Here is a 13,121-nt window from a genome sequence, read left to right as displayed (position 1 = left end):
CTTAAGGCGCGGGGCTCCCACCCGTCCTCTCCGTGGGCGCTGCGCTTGACGCCGTGACCAATCACAGGCCACGTCCTGTCGCAGCAGCCAATCGGAAAGGCCAGGAGTATTAAGACGAGCACTTTACTGCTCCTCCCTCTCTTCGAGGGTGGTGAGTAGATTTTGCTGAAGTGGGTTCACGTTTCTGCTGTTTTCACCCGATCTGGTTAAATCCGGTGCCATCGCGCTTTTTGCGAGGCCGAGCCTGAGAATGCGAAGCAGAGAGGCAGGACGAAAGTTGAGGTGAATGCAGGGGGGTGCCGATGGGTCTCCTGGTGCGAGCTGTGAAGTGACTGGAGGGTATGACGGCAGGAAGGTATAGGAGGGACAGGGATAAACGCGGTGCCTTAGAAAAATTGAAGACAAAATTGGGCCCAAAATAAATTATTTACTGAGAGGCACGTCTTTTCCATGCGTATTGTTTGGTAGTTCCCTGATGCGGAGATAATGTAAGAGCTGTTGGTATGGTTGGCGGTAGGTATGTGACCCCAAAGGAGCTTGAATGAGTCCAATAGGAGGATACTTCGATTTTTAACGCAACGAGCAGTTTTCTCCAAGACCCTTTTCCACAATGGGGGAATTAAGAAGGAAATAAGGTAAGGCCATTGGGGAAGCTCACGGTCCAGTGGGCGGTACTAGGAGGGGCAGTGATATGGTTTTGGTTAGGATGTGGGGCATCGTGGACAGCTTTCAGAAGTGAGAAAGATCTTACAATGATGTCTTGGTTATACGATATGAGATTTCAGTTTTCATAGAAGAAACACAATGGGGCCAACGTAGGCCATAGTTTCTATTTTGTATCTTTGAAGAGATCCTTAGTGAGTGGTTTCTTTCTGTTGTGCTTGACGTTGGAGGCCCATTATAGAACACAGAAATATTTGTAACTTTTTCATTTCCTTCTCTAGCTCGCAAGAATGATTCCAACATTTCCAAACAAGATTGCTTCTTTCTCCGCTTTTTGTTTACTTTGTCCAGATTGCAGCCAAAAAGACTCATCTCAAGGTATCACTTATCTACATCTGCTTTCCACTGTAGTATGTTGATGTCTTATTTGACTGAAATTAACAGAACTTTTGCTTATGTAGTTTTCTTGAAAGTCACATGGCCTAAGGATAGTCCGTGAATTTGAGGAAAATTGGTCCATGGCTGATGTGCTTGCTTGGCTGTAAGATGTGCAAAGGGTAGGACCTGGATTTACATCACTGTCAGTTGGTTAGACTCGTAGAAACTTTTCTAGCATTCGACCAATTAAGGCCAGAATGAGGCTTAATAGAAATAAATAACAATTTTCAGTTATCTTTAAGGAAAAAGTTGGTTGCCTTATTTTTTTGGTAACAGTTTTATTGAGGTATAACTCATATACCATACAATTAAACCATTTAAAGTGTACAATTCAGTGGTTTTTAGTACACTCATGAGTTGTGCAACCATCACCACAATCAATTTTAGAACATTTTCATCACCCCCCCCAAAAAACCCCATTCTCATTAGCGGTTATACCTTATATCTTCCCTACTCTCACCCCCTGGAAACCACTAATCTTTTTGTCTGTGTAGATTTGCCTACTCTGGACACTTTGTGTAAATAGAATCAGAAACTAATATACGGCCCTTTGTGTCGTCTTTCACTTAGGATGTTTTTAAGGTTCATCCGTGTTGTAGCATGTATCAGTACTTTGTTTCTTTTTATTGCCAAAATATATTCCATTGTATGGATATACCACATTTTATTTGTCCGTTCATTAGTTGGTGGACATGCATTTTGGGGGGGCTGTTATAAATATTACGCTGCTGTGCACTTTACTGGACAAATTTGTGTGTGGACATACGTTTTCGTTTCTCTTGAGGATACGTAGAATTGCTGGGTCATCTACTAACTCTTATGTGTAACCTCTTGATGAAATGCCAGACTTTTTCCAAAGTGGCCACTCCATTTTACATTCCCACTAGCAATGGCTGAGGGTTCCAATTTCTCCACATTCTCATGGGTGTGAGGTGGTTTCTCCTTGTGGTGGTTTCCCTTTTTTTAAGGACTTAAAGTTTGTAAGGAACCTGCTAGCGGAGGTTTCTAGAGTGCAGGGACAATGTCTAAGGTTCATTTGTCTTTTCAGTTCCTAGCATACAAATAGATGGATGTGTTTCTGCTATAATGTCATATGTGTTCCTGAAAAAAACCTCATGTTTAGCAAAATTATGCATTTGAAAGAAGCAGGGCTTATGGGAAGAATAGGGTTAGGGTTGACTACCCAAAACATATGCAATTTGATAATCTCTAAAATAACCAGTGATTAGTACCTGGGAAGTACTCTTATTCCCTCCCTCCCCATTAAAGGTAACTTTAAATGGAGACTGCTATAGGGTGTGTTAAAAGCAAGGCTGCTGGGGGTGCTAGACATCACAGATGGAAGTGGAGCTCTGGGCTAACAGGCTCTGTTAAAATGGGTTCAGAGGTCGTGTAACCTGCTGAGAGCCTGGGGAGAGGTGGGTGCTGTGGGGGAGGGACCCCCAGGTGCAGCACTCATTTTTCATTTTTTTAAGATAGAGTTAAAAGTACTCCTGCCAGTTCAGCATCAGAGTACAGAGAAAAGGAGGGCTTTTTTCTTTTCTGCTTAATTGGATTCCAGATATGTGGCTCTCCTAGGAAAGATGAAACAGTGTGGCTCTCACATTATTCTGATTGCGTTCTTCTAGTTATTAATTACAAATGAGTCGCTGAAAACTACTATGCTGCAGAACAGATTTAGTGAAATGTAGACTGGTTAAATGAAAATAACCAACTCACTTTACAGATGCCACAGGGCTCACTGTCCTAGGTATTCTTAGTGTACTTCTGGATAGGGAAGTATGCAATCCCTTATAAATGGAATCTTTTTTTTTTTTTCAGTTGTATTTATGTATCTTTACATTTGTTTATAACTTTTACATGCTTTTTTTGTTATTTTTACTGTTGTGCTGGTGACATTGAGGCTCTCAGTTTGATCATTTGATTATGTCTTTGCTTCCTCCAGTAACTTCATATCCAGTGATTAAGCCTCTTCACTGCTGTTCACATAATGAACTGTTGTGATTATTGAATATGTAAATGAGGATATGTAAGCTGTATTAAAGATGTTATTTGCAAAAGGCATGGACCATTGCACAAAGTAATTTAAAAGAAATTCTCTCTTTTCAGTAATGATATTCTTGGAGATGTCAGAAGAAGATTCCTGAGTCTTGAAAGATAATTACTTGAAAGATACAAGAGAGGTAGTATATCTTTCTTTTTTTTTTTTTGTGAGGAGGATCGGCCTTGTGCTAACATCTGCTAATCCTCCTCTTTTTGCTGAGGTAGACTGGCCCTGCGCTAACAACATCCATGCCCATCTTCCTCCACTTTATGTGGGATGCCGCCACAGCATGGCTTGACAAGTGGTGTGTCAGTGCACGCCCGGGATCCGAAACCGTGAACCCCGGGCCTCGGCAGCGGAGCGCGCGCACCCAACCGCTTGCGCCACCAGCCCGGCCCCTATATTTCTTTTTTAAATGTATTAAGTATTCCTGGAACAATAGCAGTGAGTTGGAAATGGAGGATTGTCCAAGTAAAAAAATGGATTTATAAAGGCTTTGGTGAAATCTAATTTCCTGTTTTATGGTATAGAATCTCATTAATTGGTCACTTTGGAAAAAAAAAGAACAGCTAATGCCTGTTGAATGGTTACATGCCAGGCATTGTGCTAAGCGTTTTTTTATACACACACACACACACACACACACACACACACACACAGAGTTTTGTGGGGTTTTTTAAACAATATTTGTCACAACAACCCTATGAAAGCAAATAGATTTTTTGCTTTCTGGGACTGCTTATCTTCCTTGTTAAATACCTACCCTTTTGTCAGATTCTTAGCTAGTTCTACTAGAACCTTTATTTGTTGTTCTGATATAATAAAATGTATTTCTAGTAACTGACTTATATTCTTCCTGAATTTTTCATCCTTTTAGTTCTCTGGGGTTTTTTTGCTTCAGAAAGCCTTGGGGTTTTGAAATTATTGGTGACCAAATATAAAGACAGTTCTGAATCTGATCCTTTCCCAAGAATTTCAGACTTTTTCAGCTAATTCATAAGTTGTACATTTTACTTTTTGGATATGGATTGTGACCCTCTATTAGTTATTTATTGTTATGTAACAAATTACCCAAAATTTAGTAGTTTAAAACAACAAACACTCACGTAGGGGGAAGGGGGAGAGAAGAGACATCAGCTTCCAAACTCTCTCACTTAGCAAGCCTCGGTTCCTTGATGGCTGTTGGCTGAAGACTTCAGTTCTTCTTCAGCATGTGAACCTCTCCATAGGCCGCCTGAGTGTCCTCACACCATGACAGCTGGCGTCCCCCAGAGGGAATGATCCAAGAGAGAAAGGCCAAGATTGAAGCTTATCTTTTACAAGTTAGTCTTGAAAATGACATAACATCACTTCTGCCCTCTTCTTGTGGTCACAGAGGCCAATCCTGGTACGGTGCAGGTGGGTACTATACAAGGGTGTGAATACCAAGAGGTGGGGGATCATTGGGGACCATCGTGAAGGTTGACTACCACACTTTAATTACTCTTTTTTTTTTTTAAATTGAGGTAACATTGGTTTGTAACATTATATAAATTTCAAGTGTACAACATTAGAATTCAACATCTGTATATATTACAGTGTGCTCAGGACCAAAAGTCTAGTTTCCATCCGTCACCATACAATTGACCTGTCATCCACCACCACTCCCAACTCCCTTCCCCTCTGGTAACCGTCAGTCTGTTGTCTGTACGTATGAGTTTTTGTTTGGTTTGTTCATTTGTTGGTTTTTGGTTTTGTTTTATTATACCACATATGAGTGAAACCATACAGTATTTATCTTTCTCCATCTGACTTATTTCACTTAGCGTAATATCCTCAAGGTCCGTCCATGTTGTCACAAAGTTTCTGGGGAGTTTATAAGAAAGTTCATTTTATAGTCAGAGAATACTCTACCTTGGTCATACATATTTTTCTTGGACCCATTTCCCATCTCCCAATTCCACTTAGGTGGAGGTGGTTACAGAAGCTGATTGGAACTAGACTATAGATAGAAATTGAGTATCCCTACCCCTATTTGCTTGGGGTGCAGACTGACTTATAAAGGTTGATATTTCTGTTTGGAGTTTTTCAAGGAATGTAGTCCAATTACTTTGAGGCAGTTACACAAATATTTGACATAGGATGGAGTGAGGGTGCAAATATGCAGCAGCAGCCTTAGAGTAATTTGCCCTCTATCCCAAAGCTTGATTTTTATCCAATATGGTGATTATACGTTTCCTTTTCTTTCTGCTGCTTTCCCTGCCTCTAGGGGCTTCTGTCCCTCTTAGTGAGCAAAGTGTAGACCTCATCAAGCAATCAGAATGTTGCTCATTGGCAGAATTCTGAGTGCCTGAGATGTGTAATCTTTTGAGTCTTCTTATCCCTTTGTCACTGCTTCAGAATTCTTTGTTAGCAAAGACAACTTTTCCTTTAAATCCCCCTTGTCCTTCAAAGTTTTAGTGCTTCTGGTCATTGGAAACCTTGTGTAATAACAAAAGCATTACATATAAAATACGGCATAGCCAGTTTTGGAATGTATTAAGGTGTGGTTATCCTTTCCTTTTCAGGCTTGATGTTGAGAAAACGACACCTCCAAGTTAGCATAAGGTAATCTGTGCAAAGTTGATAACTGATATACTTGAAATTATCTTTGTTATGAATTTTTCTAATTATAGTAAAATTGGGAGGTCTTATCTGTTCTATATGAGAGAATCGAAATTTATAGAAATGTGCATTTATTATGTGTTTTTAAAAAAAGACTAAGCAATGAAAACCTTATGACTAGAGTATAAATTGAAAAGAAGAAGAAAGTATAAATGTCCAATGATTAAACTTTTTCCACTGCTGTTCACATCATGATTTGTTGTGATTAATATATGTGGATGAGGACATAATGGAAAAAGAAAATCATGAGGCTTATAGATACGATGTAGTTTTTGTACATTGATTTGCCTGTAAATGTTTTTCCTTTTAGGAATAAAATGGAAGGGTGTTTTTCTTAGAGAACATCATTTGTCAGATTTATCAGATCAAAAATTTGAAGATTTATATAATAAGGTAAGAGGTTTATAAATTTATTAGTTTTGACAAAAGAACACAGAAAAAATTATATTTGAGCATGATGTGGATATTGTACTCAATTAAAATTTTTTCCTTCTTCTTTCAGTTTTCAAAGATAACATACATATGATTTCAAAAATAATATAATTTTCCAAATCAATAGATTCAATTCAGGATAGGCATTTGGGTGGGTGGGGGGCGGACTTTTAACCTTGGTAGTCATCTTTTCTTAAAAACAATGATGTAACCGTTCAGCCCCTGAAATTCTTAGAGAGCATATGTTCCAGGGTTTAAATTTGCTGAACTATTGGATATTTTGTAAATGACTCTGATAAGCCAGTGGATGACCATTGTGTAACTTAAGCTTTGTTCAAGAACAGCAGATAGGCAGGTGGTCGGAAGCTGGGAATCTCAAATCTAATACCAGATTAATCTGTCATTAATTAGGTATGTTATCTTCCGGTGTTTCTCAAATTTGAGGAATATAAAGGGGAAAAATTCTTGTGAATTCTCAATGTTGGTTTAAGTTAATTTCCTGTTTCTTAAATTTCTACAAACATAAAAGTGATATAAACTTTGTTTATGGTCCTTAATGAAAAGATTTACAAAATAAATGCATTCAAAAACAAAACTAAAACAACAATGGGATGGATGCTATTGTTTTGCAGCAGTGAACATGGTACTGGCTGCTATGGAATAAGTTATAAACACATACAGTCTTATGCCTTCTGATGATTGTAAAGTTTTACAATCTGGACAATAGTAGAGTTGTCTGGAACTTTACTGTTTTGCAGACCTCAAGATGATTGAAATGAGGGGAAGGGGCCTAAATTCTCAAAAGGATGTCTTTGGACTGTCTGCAAATCCTAATTTGAAGAATTCTGTATTACATTATCTGCAAACATTCTTCTAGCTCCAATGAGTAATTCAGAGTCTTGGAACTAGCATTCCTTTGAGAAAAGCTTCAGTTCTTATTTGATCTAGGATTAGGCTTGGCTAGTAGTTAACTAAATTGGATTAAAAGTTGACTATTGTGTGAACTAATACAGGTTTTTCTTTTTAGTTACAGGTGGTCCTTTATACCATTTCAACATTGCACGAACATCAGTTTTCACCGTTCAGTTAAATATCACCAGTCCCCCAACAACACAGTTGAAATTTCAGTTACCATGGTACTAACTGGGAATTGTTGCATAAACTTTGCTACTAGCTCTTTATTCCACAAGTCGTTATGCAAATAAAAGACGTGCATCATGATCAGTAACCAGTTACACATCATTTCTTTCAAAGTCAGTTGCTGACTGGTCACTAACCATCTGTTAGTTCACATACAGATAGTAAAGCATGTAGTTGTTTTGCCTCCTTGTCTCCCAGTGATAAACCCATGTGACATTTTACAAAAATGGATAATCAAAAAAGAGAATTGGTCAACAAAGATGACAGGCAGCAAAGAAACAAAAAGTGATAACACTGGAAGTGAAATTGGATGTGGTCGGAAGATTTGAAAATGGCGACAACAAAGCAAAGATAGGATGAGACCTAGGCCTACATGAAGCTACAGTACAAACCATATTAAAAAATCTGATGAATGTAAAAAACAAGGTAAAGTTGCTTCAACATCTTTCAGTTTAAATTGCACTAGGAACAGAATGCTGCTTATGGTTGAAATGGAGCATTTACTTCTACTTTGGATTGAGGACTAATCAAAAACAATTCCCATTCAGTTTGGCTTCATTCAGGCCAAAGCATTGAAGTTAGTTGCTACATTGAAGAAAAAGGGTAATTACAAGGAGACTGAAAAAGAACATTTTATTGCCAGTAAAGGGTGATTTCATTGTTGCAGAAATTGGCATGATAAATGTTATCTGGTGAAGCTGCAAGCTCACATAAGGATACTACTGTGAAATTTGCACCCAGATTCCAAGAATTATAGGCAGTCCTCGCTTTGCACAGTAGTATGAGACTATATTGTCCAAAACTGCAGGATTTGGATGGGATGTAAATGGACTTCTGAAGATACAGATGACCATGGGAATGTTGACACCGCCGCCGCTCAAGAAGCAGTTCTAGATATGCAGCCAGAGGAACTTAGTGAAGGCGAACATACAGTTATAAATGAGGAAAGTGGTTGTGTCACAAAGGATGAACTTGTCTCAGAGGAAGTGATGCCAGTGGAAAAGCTTCACATTAAAGGAACTCTCAGATATTTCATGATGTTGAAAGCTCAAAGGATAAAATTTTGGGAGCTGATCCAAATTTAGGAGTATGACAATTTGCCAAGGCATAGAAAAGATGCTCCATATCATAAGTTATATGATGAGAAGAAAGCAAGCAGTGTTCAAACTACTCTTGATACTTTTTTGTAAAGAAATAAAACACTAATTTCCAGTGTTTCTAATGTTTTAAATATTAGTTTTACTTTTTTACATTTATAACTAACACCAAGAGAGTGTTTTGACAAATTTTAAGGTCACAGAACAATCACAGACTATTAATCCCAAAGATTAAGATTGCTTTGCATAGTTTAGTTTACTAGTCAAAGCAAGAACTGCCTGCATTTAAAACAAGCTAGGGAGTCTATATTTTATCAACTATAAATACATCACATCTAGAAATGGCTATAGTTTATTTTTAGCCTTATCATAACCATTTATAAATTATAAGTGACATTTTTCATAGTGCTTTTGTGTGCTACTATAACAAGGCTTTGATTTAAAAATTTATAATATTGAATGTCTTATATTTGGACTTTGAAATTAATCCATTTGTAGGGAAAATCCTGTCAAATCGAATAGGGGTTGGTAAACTTCCTGTAAGGGGCCATATAGTAAATATTTTAGGCTTTGCAGGCCATATGGTCTCTCTATCAACTACTCAACTTTGCCCTTGTAGCACTAAAATAGCAGTAGACAATACATAAACCATTGAGCATAGCTGTGTTCCAATAAAACTTTATGGGACACTGATTTCATATAATTTTTGCATGTCGAGATTTTTTTTGCCATTCTTAGTCCACAGGGCTTACAGAAGGGGGTGAGGGACGGGAAGGTTTATAGTTTGACTGAACGCAAGAGGAACGTGTAGTTGCACTGTGTGATTGTATTAAATCATACCAAAGAATGTGCTATTTTGGGAGAGTTGTTCTAATGAACCCTTTTTTCATACCAATGCACACTTATATGTAGTTGGGGGTCTTTTGGGAATGGGGCAGTAGGGAGGTCAGTGTTTTCTGTTTAGGGATTTTTTATTGTCACTTCTTTAGGTAAACTAGTCCTTGCAGCTATAAATAAAAATGGAAGGCTTTTTAGAACACTAGAAATTAGCTATTGTAGCTTAAGTAATCCACTCGAGCTGGTCTATTTCCTTCAGAAAAAAACTTGCTTTTTAAATTGAAGTACAAGTACAAGACACTGAAAGGGTGTTGGAAAGAGTGCAGTAAAACTATAAAAATATGCCTACTCTCTAGTATTTAAATAGTGTCTCGCATATTTTACCTGTTGTGTACAAGAAAGAAACATCCAGTGAAGGCGCTTAGAAAAGGCTTTAGGAAAGAGAGTTGACTGAATGATCCGTGTAATGGGAAGAGAACTGGTCCAGAAGTTAGGAGACCTGGGTTGAATCCAGGTTCCGGTACTTGAGCAAGTGATTTTCCTCTGGCTTTACTTCGCTGTAACCCTAAACTAGAAACGACATTCAGGCAACGCACTAATTAGATGGCAGGCTCTGGCGAAACTAGCCAATTTCCAGGGACTGAGGGCAAATAATAGATCCCAAACAGGACCACAGGGTCCTAACTGGAATACCTTACCCCTACGCCTCTGGAATAACCAACTGTCCACAACAGCCTTTGAGTAGGACCAGATCCTCTGGTTTTAAAGAAGTGCTCAAAACGCAATGCTGTCGAACCAAGTAAGCAATTTTAAGAACCCAGACACAAATTACTGCATTAAGGCCCTTGCAGCCCGATTTTCACGTGGTTTGTCTGGTGTTGGCAGTGTCGCGGGGGCTGCTGACGTCTCACAGGACTGGTGCTACGTGGCATTCCTGCGGGCCGCGGTCTGTCCTCGGCCAAACAGCTACACCCAGGAGGCCGGTTCTTCGTAGTCCGCCACCGCGCCCCGCGCGCCGCCCCTCCGAAAGGGTACCCGGCCTCACAGGCGGGCGAGAACGCCGCCAGCGCCGCACGCTCCGCCCCCGGCCTGCCACGGCTTCCGGAAGTGCCGAGGTGGGCCGCGCGCCGGAGTGGGCGGGGCGAGGCGCAGCTCCCGGAAGCGTCCGCCGGCTAGCTGGGTGGGGCTGCGGCTGCCACGTTGGAGCGGAACGTGGAGGTGGCCCTGGGCGGGGAGGAGGGGCGGCGGCGAATGCTGGGAGAGTCTGACGGGCGCCGCGCTCACGCAGGAACTGGTCGCCGAGGGTCCCCGCCAGGTGCGTCCGCCCATTCCCTCCTGCCCCCTTCCCCGGCCCGCGGGCCTTGAGTTAGATCCCGGGCCAAAGCGGGGACCCTGGCCTCGGTCACCGCTGGTCCCTGCTCGTCTGCGGCCCGGTCTCTGGTGGCAGGGCGCCCCTGGTCTTCGTTTCGGGCCCGGCAGGACGACGCCTGGCGTCACGGCCGCCTCGGGCATCGCGCCGGTCCGCATCGGCCCCTGAGGCTGGCGACAGGGTGTTTTGCGGGGCTGGTAGCTGGGGTCTGAGGTTAGGAGACCTTCAGACCCTTGTGCACAGAGAGGTGCGGTCCCCAAGGGCAAGGGAAGGAAACAAACCTTAGGATTACTTTGGTTGACTTTAGTTTGGTCGGGATTTTTTGTTTATGTTTCAACTGTTGCCAAATTTGAAGGTTCCTAAGTTTTAACTGAGGGCTACTGTGATTTAACCAGGACTGGATTATTTTAAGGACAGTAGTCGCAGATCGCAGCCTATACGTCGAAGGAAGTCTCATTAAGTGTTGTACGTTTTTGCTAGTAAATTACTATGATAAGAGGTTAAATTGCGGGGCAGGTGTAAAATAAATCAAAATATTGCCTGAGCTTGTAGGCATTATAAACTTTTCTGTGAGCTCAGGGAACTAATTTTACGTAGGTCTTTCTGAAATTGCAGTGATGGTCTGTGACAAATCCTTCCTCCTAAACTGCCTTCTCTAACTACAGAAGACTAAAATTTATTGTGTTTGTCGGCAACTGTAACTGTATTTAATCCATAATTAGAGCCTCGTCCTTGTATCATACTAGCCTACGTTTTCTGTACATATCGATTGTTCTAGTGTTGGCTAAAGTTTACTCACCTTTTCTTAGTGGTTCTTCTGTGCTCCTTGTTTCTCATTGTCCCCACTTACAGCTCTGGGAAAGATTTGTAGACTCTTAAGAACTTTTGGATAACTTGAAGTGTTTTTGTGGTTGTGAATTTATGTTACACACATCTAAGGTTATTTGGGAAAGATGAGATTTGGAATGGATTTAGAATTATACTGCTTAATTTTATATAAACAGGTTCTTTTCTGAAGCTAATAACATGAGAATAGAAAGAAATTTGTAAACTGAAGAACAGTGGTTCTTAACCTTTTGGGATTTCACTCCCTTTTGCGGATCTGGTGAAAGCATTGGATCATCTTCCTAGAAAAATGCACGTACATGTATAGGAATGATATAGAAATGATATGAATGAAATGATATACAAAACTATATCATTTCATGAGGTTTATGTATCCCAAGTTAAAAACTCATATAAGGTAGTATTATTAAGTTGATTTTTACGTTGTTTTTAGAAATGTCATTCTTAGGTTAATTTCAGCTCAAAAAGTTTTATTTATTAGATTGCAGATGAGTATGACACTATTTAGTTCAGTAACCAATGCACAGTTGCTTCTTTGATTTGGTTGAGATGAGCCTAGAACATTGATAACACTGAATAAATCTTCTAGAACACGTGTGCCCATCCATAATGAGATATTTTGCCCACACAAGATGGATTTTTATTAAGGCCGTGCCAGCTAGGGATTGTATTCCTGGTTTGGGAGTCAGAGTTTCCAATTCTATTGCCTCTTTCACTTTTAACTTTTTGAGGTATGGGTCAGCTCTCTATATATCATTGTAAGGTTGGTATTTTTTTAGAGATAGTACTGTTGGGTTTTAGTATTGTTTCACAAAATTAGCATTTAGAAAATAAGCGGAAAGTTTCCACTTAACTGCATGCAATGATCGTGGAGAAAAATTTGGATGAAAAAAATGAAAGTTTTACTCTGGAACATAAATTTTTCTTCAAGAGATGTATTCTTGAAGATTTATTGGGATAAACATTTTAAATTGTGACTTTGGTAATAGCTGACATTTACAAGCATTTATTTACTACATGCCGGGCACTGTTCTAAGCACTGTGCAAATTCTTACAACAACTCTGTGGCATGGATACTTTTATTGTACAAATCTACCTCAACTTCTGATGGGGTTACGTCCTGATAAACCCATTGTGAGTTGAAGATATCATAAGTGGAAAATGCATTTAATACACCTAATCTACCGAACATCATAGCTTAGCCTCGCCTACCTTAAATGTGCTCAGAACACTTACATTAGCCTACAGTTGGACAGATTACTAACACAAAGCCTATTTTATAAAAAAGTGTTGAATATCTCATGTAATTTATTGAACACTGTACTGAAAGTGAAAAACAGAGTGGTTGTGTGGGTACAGAATGGTTGTGAGTGTATCCATTGTTTACCCTCGAGATTGAGTCGCTGACTGGGAGCTGTGGCTCTCAGGTGCTGCCCAGCATCATGAGTATCGTACCGCATATCACTAGCCCGGGAAAAGATCAAAATTGAAAGTATGGTTTCTACTGAATGCATATTGCTTTCTCGCCATCATAAAGTTGAAAAATTGTAAGTGGAGCTATCGTAAATCAGGGACCATCTGTACATATTTTACCAAGTGGGTAGCCAAGACA

The 13,121-nt window shown here is 39.9% G+C and overlaps 1 protein-coding gene and 1 long non-coding RNA gene across 23 annotated transcripts in view; both read left to right on the top strand.

The window, feature by feature from the left end:
- The first annotated feature begins 83 nt into the window (after positions 1-83).
- Positions 84-8,577, top strand: LOC131409751 (uncharacterized). Of its 9 annotated transcripts, none has more exons than XR_009221000.1 (7): positions 137-151; positions 518-635; positions 945-1,041; positions 3,211-3,284; positions 4,256-4,543; positions 5,692-5,731; positions 6,099-8,577. It is a non-coding gene; the product is annotated as an uncharacterized LOC131409751 (long non-coding RNA). The 9 variants fall into 9 exon arrangements; XR_009220998.1 differs by lacking the exon at positions 137-151 and adding an exon at positions 158-282; XR_009220999.1 differs by lacking the exon at positions 518-635 and having other exon boundaries at positions 84-151.
- A 1,926-nt stretch (positions 8,578-10,503) lies between these two features.
- The window catches only part of SEC31A (SEC31 homolog A, COPII coat complex component), a 69,554-nt gene continuing 66,936 nt past the window's right edge, over positions 10,504-13,121 (top strand). For 13 of the 14 annotated variants that reach the window (XM_058547384.1, XM_058547383.1, XM_058547381.1 and 10 more), the window contains exon 1: positions 10,504-10,609. The gene's annotated coding sequence lies outside the window, so the exon portion shown is untranslated. The remainder of the gene's footprint in view (positions 10,610-13,121) is intronic. The other variant, XM_058547372.1, reaches the window with a different exon arrangement.

Source organism: Diceros bicornis, chromosome 8 (assembly GCF_020826845.1).
Source record: "Diceros bicornis minor isolate mBicDic1 chromosome 8, mDicBic1.mat.cur, whole genome shotgun sequence".
Lineage (NCBI taxonomy): Eukaryota > Metazoa > Chordata > Mammalia > Perissodactyla > Rhinocerotidae > Diceros > Diceros bicornis.
The sequence above is the reverse complement of the archived record's forward strand: the minus strand, read 5'-3'. Positions and strand labels throughout refer to the sequence as shown.